General features: G+C 37.9%; 1 protein-coding gene across 2 annotated transcripts in view; it reads right to left on the bottom strand.

Moving 5' to 3' along the window:
• The window catches only part of LOC126335366 (TBC1 domain family member 20), a 185,325-nt gene that overhangs the window by 7,777 nt on the left and 163,266 nt on the right, over nucleotides 1–14,282 (bottom strand). The gene's annotated exons all lie outside the window — the stretch shown is intronic.

Genomic DNA, 14,282 nt, shown 5'->3' with positions numbered 1-14,282 from the left:
CTTTATGAAATAACTAATATAATAAGCATCATATGAGAAGCAGACACACTCCTCAATCAGTGAATATTGCCGTGACTATGGGGGTCAGTGTGTGGTTGCCTTCATGGATGTTGGTGTAAGAGTGTGTACTTAAAATAGAAAAGGGATGATAATTCAAAATCTAGAAATGCCTTTGTGCTGTCACCTACATCTTTCATAGTGCATCAGTAAATCACAGGTCAGTAGTCAACCTTCCCTAACATACTAATTCTATTCTGGTATTTCCATAATAATAATAATAATAATAATAATAATAATAATAATAATAATAATAATAATTTCAGCTGACATATATAGAATACAAAGACACAAATACAGACATTAGACCATTCTTGCATAGACCACCAAATAACCCACGATTCAAAACAACAATAACTATCAACACAATCATACACAACAAAATAAATGAAAATACAACTATGGAAGAGTTACAACTACTGGTTTATATAGGAGCACTCGCTACACTAAATATACACACTAGGCAGAGATCAGAACCAACCAACACACAGAAGAAACCCACGAAACCAGCATGGCAACACAGGCTACAGATCAGAATAGAAAAACTGAGAAAAGACATTGGACAGCTAACACAATTTATAAGACATCAAATGTCCGGAAAAAAAAACAAAAAAGGTTAGGGAAAACCTCACAACAAGAAGCGATAGAGCAATTAGAGGAAAAGAAGCAGAAATTACAAGCATTGACCAAACGACTTAGAAGATACAAAAAAAGTGAAAATAGAAGGAAACAAAACCAAACATTCAACACAAACCAAAAGAAATTTTACCAGACAATAGATAACACACACATTAAAATAGACAATTCACCAGACATAACAGACATGGAACACTTCTGGAGCAACATATGGCCAAACCCGGTACAACATAACAGACATGCACGGTGGATAGAAGCAGAAACAGACACATACAAGATGATACCACAAATGCCTGAAGTGATAATTTTTCAACATGAAGTAACCAGAGCAATTAATTCTACGCACAATTGGAAAGCCCCTGGAAAAGATAAAATAGCAAATTTCCGGCTAGAGAAGTTCACCTCAACACATTCACAGCTAACTAAATTATTTAACATATATCTAAAAACATGTGTATGTTTGTGTGTCTATCGACACACGTTTGTGTTTGTTTGTGTGTCTATCGACCTGCCAGCGCTTTCGTTTGGTAAGTCACATCATCTTTGTTTTTATATTAAAAACAAAGATTCCAAGACTTACCAAGCGGGAAAGTGCCGGTAGATAGGCGCAATAAATAAAACACACAAACACACACACAGAATTTCTAGCTTTCGCAACCGACGGTTGCTTATTCAGGAAAGAGGGAAGGAGAGGGAAAGCCGAAAGATGTGGGTTTTAATGGAGAGGGTAAGGAGTCATTCCAATCCCGGGAGCGGAAAGACTTCCCTTAGGGGGAAAAAAGGACAGGTGTACACTCGCGCGCGCCCTCGCTCGCTCAACCTCCACTAATTTCAAGTTGCCGCTGCTCATACCTCACCTGTCTTTCAACAACTTCTTTGCCTCTGTACTTCCGCCTCCACTGACATCTCTGCCCGTGCCTTTACAAATGTCTGCTTGTGTGTGTGTGTGTGTGCGTACACCTGTCCTTTTTCGCCCCTAAGGGAAGTCTTTCCGCTCCCGGGATTGGAATGACTCCTTACCCTCTCCCTTAAAACCCACATCCTTCGTCTTTTCCTCTCCTTCCCTCTTTCCTGAAGAAGCAACCGTCGGTTGCGAAAGCTAGAAATTCTGTGTGTGTGTTTGTCTGTTTTATTTATTGTGCCTATCTACCGGCGCTTTCCCGCTTGGTACATCTACATCCTCATCTACATCTACATCCATACTCCGCAAGCCACCTGACCGTGTGTGGCGGAGGGTACCCTGAGTACCTCTATCGGTTCTCCCTTCTATTCCAGTCTCGTATTGTACGTGGAAAGAAGGATTGTCGGTATGCTTCTGTGTGGGCTCTAATCTCTCTGATTTTATCCTCATGGTCTCTTCGCGAGATATACATAGGAGGGAGCAATATACTGCTTGACTCTTCGGTGAAGGTATGTTCTCGAAACTTTAACAAAAGCCCGTACCGAGCTACTGAGCATCTCTCCTGTAGAGTCTTCCACTGGAGTTTATCTATCATCTCCGTAACGCTTTCGCAATTACTAAATGATCCTGTAATGAAGCACGCTGCTCTCCGTTGGATCTTCTCTATCTCTTCTATCAACCCTACCTGGTGCGGATCCCACACTGCTGAGCAGTATTCAAGCATTGGGCGAACAAGTGTACTGTAACCTACTTCCTTTGTTGTCGGATTGCATTTCCTTAGGATTCTTCCAATGAATCTCAGTCTGGCATCTGCTTTACCGACGATCAACTTTATATGATCATTCCATTTTAAATCACTCCTAATGCGTACTCCCAGATAATTTATGGAATTAACTGCTTCCAGTTGCTGACCTGCTATTTTGTAGCTAAATGATAAGGGACCTATCTTTCTTTGCATTCGCATCACATTACACTTGTCTACATTGAGATTCAATTGCCATTCCGTGCACCATGCGTCAATTCGCTGCAGATCCTCCTGCATTTCAGTACAATTTTCCATTGTTGCAACCTCTCGATACACCACAGCATCATCTGCAAAAAGCCTCAGTGAACTTCAGATGTCATCCACCAGGTCATTCATGTATATTGTGAATAGCAACGGTCCTATGACACTCCCCTGCGGCACACCTGAATTCACTCTTACTTCGGAAGACTTCTCTTCATTGAGAATGACATGCTGCGTTCTGTTATCTAGGAACTCCTCAATCCAATCACACAATTGATTTGATAGTCCGTATGCTCTTACTTTGTTCATTAAACGACTGTGGGGAACTGTGTCAAACGCCTTGCGGAAGTCAAGAAACACAGCATCTACCTGTGAACCCGTGTCTAAGGCCCTCTGAGTCTCGTGGACGAATAGCGCGAGCTGGGTTTCACACGACCGTCTTTTTCGAAACCCATGCTGATTCCTACAGAGTAGATTTCTAGTCTCCAGAAAAGACATACTCGAACATAAGTCTTGGAATCTTTGTTTTTAATATATTTTTCCCATGTGGAAGTTTCTTTCTATTTTATTTACATCTTTGTTTTTAGATATATTTTTCCCACGTGGAATGTTTCCCTCTATTATATCCATATCATTAATTTACATTATTTAACAGTTACACTGCAGACCCATACACATTCCCTGAAACACTTACACGTGGAATAACTTATATGAAACCTAAAGATCAAGCAGACACAGCAAACCCAGCTAAATACTGCCCCATAACATGCCTACCAACAATATACAAAATATTAACTTCAGTCATTACACAGAAATTAATGACACATACAACACAGAACAAAATTATAAATGAAGAACAAAAAGGCTTTTGCAAAGAAGCACAAGAATGTGAAGAGCAACTGATAATAGATGCAGAGGTGACTTATCAAGCTAAAACTAAACAAAGGTCGCTACACTACGCATACATTGATTACCAAAAAGCTTTTGATAGTGTACCCCACTCATGGGTACTACAAACATTGGAAATATACAAAGTAGATCCTAAATTGATACAGTTCCCAAACATAGTAATGAGAAATTGGAAAACCAAACTTATATCCAAACAAATTCAAATAATATCACATCACAGCCAATACAGATTAAGTGTGGAATATACCAAGGAGACTCATTAAGTCCTTTCTGGTTCTGCTTTGCTCTGAACCCACTATCCAACATGCTAAATAATACAAATTATGGATACAATATTACTGGAACATACCCACACAAAATCACACATTTGCTATACATGGATGATCTAAAACTACTGGCAGCAATAAATCAACAACTCAACCAATTACTAAAGATAACAGAAGTATTCAGCAATGATATAAATATGGCTTTTGGAACAGACAAATGTAAGAAAAACAGCACAGTCAAAGGAAAACACACTAAACAAGAAGATTACTTATTGGATAACCACAGCGACTGCATAGAAGCGATGGACAAAACAGATGCCTATGAATATTTAGGATACAGACAAAAAATAGGAATAGATAATACAAATATTAAGGAAGAACTAAAAGAAAAATATAGACAAAGACTAACAAAAATACTGAAAACAGAATTGACAGCAAGAAACAAGACAAAAGCTAAAAATACTTATGCTATACCAATATTGACCTACTCTTTTGGAGTAGTGAAATGGAGTAACACAGACCTAGAAGCACTCAATGCACTTACACGATCACAATGCCACAAATATAGAATACATCACATACATTCAGCAAGAGAAAGATTCACATTAAGCAGAAAGGAAGGAGGAAGGGGATTTATCGACATAAAAAACCTACATTATGGACAGGTAGACAATTTAAGAAAATTCTTTCTAGAACGAGCAGAAACTAGCAAATACACAAAGCAATCACTCATATAAATACATCGGCTACACCACTGCAATTTCATAACCACTTCTACAACCCTTTAGATCACATAATATCAACAGATACGAAGAAAGTAAATTGGAAAAAGAAAACACTACATGACAAGCACCCGTATCATCTAACACAACCATACATCGATCAAGACGCATCCAACACATGGCTAAGAAAGGCAATATATACAGTGAGATGGAAGGATTCATGATTACAATACAGGATCAAACAATAAACACCAGATATTACAGCAAGCATATTATTAAAGATCCCAACACCACAACAGATAAATGCACACTTTGCAAATAACAAATAGAAACAGTAGATCACATCACAAGCGGATGTACAATACTAGCAAATACAGAATACCCCAGAAGACATGACAATGCAGCAAAAATAATACATCAACAACTTGCCATACAACACGAACTAATAAAACAACACGTTCCCACAAACAAGTATGTACCACAAAATGTACTGGAGAATGATGAGTACAAATTATACTGGAACAGAACCATTATAACAGATAAAACACCACCACATAACAAACCTGACATCATGCTCACCAATAAAAAGAAGAAATTAACACAATTAATCAAAATATCCATACCCAATACAACAAATATACAGAAGAAAAAATTGAAAAATACATCCAAGTGGCTGAGGAAGACAAGGACATGTGGCATCAGGTTAAAGTTGACATTGTACCAATCATACTATTAACTAAAGGAGTCATACCACACAATATCCACCAGTACATCAATCCAATACAGCTACATCCAAACTTATATATACAACTACAGAAATCTGTAGTTATTGATACATGTTCAATTACCTGAAAGTTCCTAAATGCAACGTAACATATACCGTACAGTTAGAAGGAAGTCACGCTTGATCAAGGTCCACGTCACTTTCCATTTTTAACCAGACCTAAGGTCTGAGAAAGGGAACAAGAACAAGAACAAGAAGAAGAAGAACATGATGATAAGTAAAGAATAGGGTGGAGATGTTTTTACTTCAGACATTCAATACAAGCAATGTGGACAACGCGAGAACACCGCATGCAGTGGATTCTTTACAGTGACATGATCATCATCATCATCATCATCGGCAAGATACCTACTGACATACAGCCAAACCATGATGAGTGCGTGTCACAATAATTCCATTGGTTCCTTTTTCTTTCTAATTAATACCTCTTCACTCTAACTTGTATCATTTTCCAATATCATCATATTTCAAATGCTTCCAGTTCTTTTCTGTAATTTTCCTACAACTCATTTTTTTCACTTCCACACAATGCTGTGCTGTGCTTTAGACACAATGCCTTAGAAATTTTTGCTCAGTTCTATGTAAATATTAATGCATTTACTGTGATCAGAAAAAATCCTTTATTGGTGTGGATCACAATTTGTCATTTCTGTTGATTACTAGTTTTGGCTAAAATTGTTCAGTACTGTAATTCCACAGAAAATTGCACGTAAGGAAAAATGGTCTGACACGAACTGCTAATACAATCATTCCACAGCATAATCATGTGTATATACTACAGCATTCGCCCCCTCCCTTGTATACCATCACTCATTGCTAGGACCTGCCATCATAAATTTTATGCAAGCTGCGTAGCTCAATCCAACATTACTGTAAAAACACCTAAAAATACATATTTACTTCATGAGCAACTATTATGACGCAGTGTGTTGTCATAACAAAAACAAGACTGGAACTTACTCAAGACTAAGAAATCATTGCATCCACTGCATAACAACATTGTAGCAAATAATCTCCACATGTGCACAGTGAAGTTAGAACTAACACAATATGTTATGTTGCATCAGAAAACAATACATTATTTTCATTCAGTTATACGAGGATGTCTTATTGCTTGTGCAAGTATTGTACTACAGTGAAACCTCTTTATAACGTTCCTCCATATAATGTTTTCTTCTGTGTTACATCTGGTTTTCTTCAGTCCCGACTAAAAGCCCATATAAACAATGTTGAATTTTCCTCTTTACTGCATTTCCTCTATATTACAATTTCCTCCATGTAACACTCATATTTTTGGAACCCTGGTCAATTATTTACCTGTTTATAACGTTTAAGTGACTGGATGTAGGCGCATCATTTTCCGTTCTGTGGATTCACAGTTTGCACCGGCTCGGAAAGCCCGTGCTCAGTGTGTTTCATATGTCAGTGGCAGGACCTGGTCACGTCACATGTGACGCACATTCTGCTTGCGATCTTTTTGGTGCCATTTACTTTCACCCATCCACGCACCGGGCCCCATGTTTTAATTACAATAAACTGATCATTTGATACATTGATCATTTGCAATGAATATCATATTACAGTGTTGCGAAAATTTAAAATGTCATCTATGGCACCATTTATCAAAGCTGATTAGTGGTATCCAGATCTTCAGTAATGCTCTATAATTATTAGTTGGAAGCCTTCCTCTTTATAGTGTTTTCCTCTATACAGTGTTCAGAATTTGTGGTCCCTTGAAAAATGTTATATAGAGGTTTCACTGTACATAGATTCCACATGTGAAGTATGAACAACACAGTTTACAGAATGAGTTACACATGAAATGTAGCATTGGTAAAAAACAATGCCTGCCTCATAGCACGGACAATACTAAATGATGATGTGTGTCAGGGCTTGCAAGAAAGCAACATTTTGCAAGATGGCACTACTGGTAGAATATTCACTGAAGTGAAAAACTACTGAACAATTTACTATGTATAGCAATTACTATGAAAATTATTTCAATAACAAGAAAGAATATGAAAAATTCATATAATTAAAACCCATTACTGTCAGTGGCACATAAATATATTTCAAAATACCTGTAACAACATTTGTATTATCTACGTAACAATATGCAAGTAACCAAAACTATTCAGGTATAGAAAAATACAGAATCATATGAAAGAGTAAAATTAATATGAACTCTGTAACTACTTGTTCCATAGTAATAAGATGCCTCACACAGTTTGGAAGCGTGTCGTGGGTTTTACATCAACATTCTTAGCAGCAGTGTCCATTGATAAACATTTTGTAGATACAGTTCTTGTAAACCTTATACGATTTATTCATATTTAATAAATGGTGTGTCACCTAAGCATTTTCCTTACTGTTTACTGATGCTATGTCTTATGGGTAACATACGACACCCTCAAATAACTGAGTGAAAATTATATGTTGTTTCTGATGCTATGTCTCTACAGTAACATAGTACGTTGATTGCGATTTCATTCTTCAGATGTGAGATTATTTAATATAATGTTACTAGACAGTAGATGTGACAATCTTAGTCTTGGGTAAGCATTATGTAGTCTCAACTTTTCTCCTGAAGTGATGGCGTAGTGTATCCTAATACTACTACATTATGTAAATATATTCTTATGCAGTTTTACTTTTATGTTTCATCTAGCTATATAGTAGGATTGAGCAATGCCACTTCAAAAAATTTATGATGATGTGTCCAACTGGTTGACAATTGTACACAGGAGGGGGAAAAGGGGGTCCGACAGGGAATATCGGGGAATATCCTGTGCGAAACTATTCTACTGGCAGTTTGTACTATACCATACGATTTTTCCTTATCTGCATTTTTCTGTTTAATTACATATCTGAAGACGGCTAAAAACTTTAGCTGAAGCTAGTAATCAATAAAAATAATTAACTGTGGTATTGACTAGTAAAGCTATTTTTCTGAAACCAATAAATGTAATCAATTACAGATAGCCAGTTTGACTTATGTCAAGTAACAACATAAATGTTTATAAAAGCAGACTATTTTCACTGAAGAAATCTTTCTTCACCTGTGACAATCTGCTTCTGATGCTCTTGTTTCGGCCACCTGGTGTTACACTGCTTCCTGTGCAGCACAGTTTCATAACTTCCTGTATTTTCAAAATACTCAGCTTTGATAGTGACTAAGTCAATATCCTTTTTATGTGTGTTCATCACTTTCACATTTCCCTTGTTTATCCCCAGTCCATGTTCCATCAAAGTTCCATTCAACAGTTCTACGTCTTCCGTGTTTTTTGGCCTGATGTGTGTTGATTAACACTGCCACATTCTGTGCCTGCACTTTTATCCCTTTTCTGAAATATTTTTTTTATTCATTTCTTCTGAAACACATCAAGTTTTCTAGATTATAGATTGTTGGCTGTATTCAATCCTCATGCTTCTCATGATTTCTAACAGCACATTCCCCTCTTTATTCCGTTGGTCCAAAAATGTCATAAGGTGCACGATTAAAATTGTCTCACAGGTACCTTAAACTACGTGAAACCAAAATCATCTCCATCCACTGTGTTATAAACTAATGTTGCGACAATATTGTTCTACAAATTTGATGGAAAATCCCTTTTTATAAATAAGTGATACCTAGATAAGCATCTAGTCCCTGCACTTCTCACCAGTTTTAGTAATTCTAAGTGCATCTCATCGACTGTTACTGATGTGTTTTAGTGCCAGTCCTTTGGACAACTTTCGCCTCCAGAAATTAGTATTAAAACACCTACTACAACATGTCAGTACTATCATGGTCTTATTTTCATTACCAACAGGCTTTTATCTGAATCCACATCCATACTCAAGTAGGCCTATGCTTTGTTACCTACTGTATGGTTCTTTAATCTTTATGTAACCATGATATGGTGTTTTTAGTGTACTGTAGAAGTGTCTGGTCTTTACATGGAAAAAACACTTGTGATTTTGGAATGGCATGTTTGAAAGAACTATTTCCACTATATTGTAGAATTAATATATTTCATCCAGCCTTTATTCGCCGTCATTCAGCCTTCTTTTCTTACCTCTACCACAGTGTACCAAACTCCATAAAAAATTATTTTTTCAAGCATTTGACAGTTTCTTGTATTTCTTCTTGTTTCCTCTCTACAGGAACCTGCATTGTCGAAGTACTGACTCTGTGGGTGGAGACGCTTGTATGTTCTGGAAAAGCTGAGAGCTTTGCTTCTTCTGAACCATCACCACCCATGCCGGAAAGGCCTCAGTGGATGAACCAGCCAAAGAGTGTCCCACAATACTCCATCTCTCCCACATCCACTCCCCCAGTCTTTCCACAACTCCCGCGATATCCAACTCAAGGTGTGATGTGATCCTTGTCAAAGGGTGTGTGATACATGGGAAGATGTAGCATTAATGGAGCCTCAGGGTACCAGGTGAAATCCCCCAGTAATCAGCCTTGCACCGCATAGGATTCTGTGGTGTTGACCAAATAAATTCCCAGTTCTCGTGTGAGCAAAATGGAGAACACATAACAAAACAAAAACTGAAGGACCTATGAGATTATACAACCAAGCAATAAGGCTGTAATCAATAGAAGCTGTTTCTTTCATTGGATTAGGTGACAGACCAGTCCAAGAAGTGGAAAATGTTACTGAGAAGTTGGACCAAGTCAAGATCAAATCCTTGTCTGGAGCTCAGAAGAGAAAACTTCTCAAAGAACAAAGGGAAAAGGCAGATAAAGAAGAGCTTCCTAAACATGAATGAAGAGAACGAAAAGGTCTTGAACCTAAGACCTCCAAAAAAGTGTCTGTCTCAGAGTGAAGGGGGTAATTACATTCCTACCTCAAAGACAAAGAACAAGAGAATAATGGAGGAGTCTACTACTCCCATTTCTGTGGATAAACAGACCCAGAAAAAGCAGACACAAGAAACTGGGAAACACACTTACACTACTGCAGTGAAATATGCCATTACGGCCTCATATTTAGAAAACTGCCTGATCACCAAAAGTGCACAAACAGTAATGTACCTTGGTGGAACAAAAATCTGAAATTGCAAAGGAAGTAGGTAATAAGACTATTCAACCATACAAGAAAGGACAATGGGCAAAATACTGGGACAGTCTTGTAAAAAACAACCGTGTGATCAAGCAGGCGAAGTTATCAGCCTGACAGATATTATGTGAGGAATTGTACAGTACAGCTACTCGGGGTACACAGACTAATCCAGGAGGTATTCTAAGCAAGGATGATGATGGATACACAAAAAAAAGCAAATGAAACACTGGATATACTTCTCAAGGTTCACTTCCCTCAATGCTCTCTGGCATATAACACAAGCGGTCAGTCCCTGAGAGGCAGGGCAAAACAGGTGATCAAATGGAGAACTGGAAATCTGCCAGAGAATGTGTTGATTTCAAAAGATACAATGGGTGGTGGGAATTTTTTGACAATTCAGGTCACAAGACCCAGACAATTTTTTTCAGCTTTACTACAACAAGCAGGGAAGGGTTTAATTCGATTCGTATGTAGCGTGTTTAGAATCAGCCTATCGAATGGACTCATTTCTCATGCCTGAAGGCCAGTAGAGTTGTTTTCATTCCAAAATCAAGACGGAACTGATCATACCAAGGCTTAGGAGACGATATTGACCAACCTGTTGTCCTTTCTCCTAATGATATTAGAAAAACTGATTAATGTGCATATTAGGGAAAGAAGGTTAACTGAGGTTTCTTCGCAGGAAAACCAACACACATATCAACCACACAAATCATGCTAAACACCATCTCACCAACTTTCTGGAAAGGTGGAAAAAGCTCTATACTTTCATGACATTACTCTCTGCATCTTCCTGGATATTGAGAGGGCTTTTCGCAATACAATCTTTAAATACATGGTTAGAGTTGCAGAAAAGCATGTCACTGGGACCATCATATGCAGGTGGATTAAGACATGTTAAGCAGAAGAAAGGTAGAAGCCACCGTGATGGAAGAAAAAATCATGATCAACTCCACCGGATGTGTCCACAAGGAGGGGTTCTGTCCCTACTACTGTCGAACCTAGTGGTGAATAAACTCGTTGAAGAGTTACATACTAGAGACAACTTCTGCCAACGATACATGGATGATTAAGTCATTGTAATATTTCCGAAATTTGCTAGTACTGTTAAAAAATGGCACAATTTCCACTGAGCATTGTGCAAAACTCATGCAGATAACAGGATATGATGGTCTCTCCCAAAGAAAACTGTTGTAATACCTTTTACGAGGAGGCAAATCCAGCATATGCACTGAAATTTCAATCTCCTTAACAAAACTCTACCAGTAGAGGGGGTACTGAAGCCTCTGGGGGTAGCACTGGATTTGTAAGTACCACAGACTCCTCATATATGCCATACATGTTCCAAGGCGGAAGATACTCTTATAAACACTAGAAGGACCTGTGGTAAAAACTGAGGTCTAAACCCCAGGAGCGTATACTTCATGCACACCACTGTAGGAAGACCTATAATTATTTATGGGGCTATAGTATGCTGGAATAAAGCAGAGCAGAAAGTGGCTGCTAAGGAGCTTGTTAAGGGGCATAGACTGGCCTGCTTAGCTGTAACAGGTAGAGTTAGCAGTACACCCATTGCTGGCATGGATACCATGCTGGTCACACCCTCATTACACCTCAGGGTTACAATAGAGGCTGTGGGAAGGGCATATGGGTTAAAATGGGTATATCCAGAATCCCACACCAATATAATGAGTGTGACAAATATAGAAATGGTTGGGGGAAATGTCAGCTGACCACACAATAACTTCTAATTGCACCAATAGACCTTTCAGCATAACAACCGGAAAAAACATTTATTGTTTGGGACGGGGGGTGGGGGGGTGGGGGGTGGGGGGGGAAATGAAAGGCACTGGGGTTAGGACAACCTACACTAAAGAGAGCAATCTTTCTAGGAAAGCTGGCCACAGTATTCCTGATGGAGATACCAGCTAGCAAATAGTGAGTGGACCAGAATTAGTGTATTTGCTTCAAGGACCATAGCATTTACATTTGTCAAGACAACCAAGCAGCTCTGAAATCTCTATTGTGAGACTGTGGGAAAGCAATCTGCTGTGGGACCCTGGTCACTCAGGGCAATGAACAAGCTAATAGACTAGCCAGGACAGGTGCGACTACTCCGTTTATTGGACCAGAACCTGTCCTAATCATCACTAAAGCAACGGTAAAATAAAAACTACTTAGCTGGATCAGGAGGCAGCACGTAGAATACTGGACTATGATCCAAAAATAAAAATCTGGCGAACTAATGACGCCAAAGCCATATTTCAAGAGAAGTTCTGTAATCTATGACTTGAACAGGAGACACATCAAACTTTTACTATCTATGAATAGCCACTGGGCCTTTAATAAACACCCACTCACAATTAGTACAGAGAAAGAAGCCCCTAAGTATCAACTATGTGATAAGGAGGACGAAACTGTACCAGACCTAACTTTCCAATGCAAAATGTTGGACGGTAAAAGACGCAGAATATTGGTTTCTTTACATCCTGAAGAAATCATGTCCCTGTGGAACAAAACTGGACAATAAACTTAGTTTTGGTATGAGCAACAGTGGGCTAAGACCACAGTTGTTTTCTGCCTCCCTCCAGTAATCAAATAAAGTCAATATTCTCCTTTCTTTATCATCATCCATCTATTACTTGAGTGTGTATGGTGACACTGATGTGTCAATCTTTACAACTGTGGCTAGCATTGGTTTGAGTTTTCAACCCAGTCATTGAGTTGTTTGTAAGAATTCTCACTGATGACGCTGCCCACATTCACATGATCAACAGTCAATTACACTATCGTCATTTCACTTCACTAATCTCTACTAACATTAACTTCCTATTTCTGCCTCTCTTCAATTTTCCTATTTTCTCCACAAACATTGAACTTTTTAATAATTCCGCCCAATAGACTTATTCATTCCCTCCCAGACCATTACTCACATAGAGGCATTTTAAATGATAGAACTTACTTCCCCTTTCTATGAAAGCTCTTTCATGAAACATCTGCACATGTCGTGGACAGAATTTAGTTGCTATAATGTAGTGATTTCCATTGCCTCTTGCTACCAAATGCTGTTTATCATTTTTAATTATTTGGCCTTAAGAGATAATTACAAATTTGTACTTGTGGAAACTGTAACCTTTACATGAGTATTTAGGGACACTACACACAGCCACCTTACATATTTAATGATGTAATTAAGTACCTACTTTTCAACTGGCCCATGAAGTGTGAGTACGGTGGTTAGGAAACCAAAAACTAGTTTTGAAAAGCAAAACTAACTTCATGAAGAATAGTTGTGCTGGAGACTATAACTCATTGTATCCCTCAGACCAACTAATGAATTAATATAAACAGCGATTCGGCTAAGCAGTTTGCCTCAAATATTTCCAGAACTGTTACTATATTTTAATTCTGTTTTCATATATATGAATTTTTACAAAGCCCCCATTAAATGATGTATAGTCTCTTAATACTTATACAAATTGCAGAGATGTTGATATTAATTTTACTTTTTCACATGGAACTATAGTAATTTCTGCTGCTAGTATCTTAGTTCTAAAAGAGAGAAATTCAATGGTATTTCACTCTTCAAAATGCAATTAGTAGTTTAGAGCAATTACAATATTTAGATCTTAGAATGTATCTGTTATGAACATGAAACTGATTATGGTCTTAAATAATGAAATAGGTCACATATGATGATGAGGAAAATCAATGCTGCACCATTGTGATACCAGTATAAGAGGGGTACAGAAGACATTTATTTTTCAATCTGTCGGTGTCATTAAAAGAGTCATGTGCTGGTTAATTTGAAAAAATAAATTTTTTTCACAAACCACAAGAAGCTGGCTAAGACACTTCATTACAGAGAATGCAGAAGAAATGCAAAGAGCTGTATGTACAAAGGTATCATGACAGACAATATCCAACAAGAATGATAATTCAGCTAATGT

The sequence above is a fragment of the Schistocerca gregaria genome, chromosome 2, assembly GCF_023897955.1.
Source record: "Schistocerca gregaria isolate iqSchGreg1 chromosome 2, iqSchGreg1.2, whole genome shotgun sequence".
NCBI lineage: Eukaryota > Metazoa > Arthropoda > Insecta > Orthoptera > Acrididae > Schistocerca > Schistocerca gregaria.
This window is presented reverse-complemented; position numbering and strand designations above follow the sequence as displayed.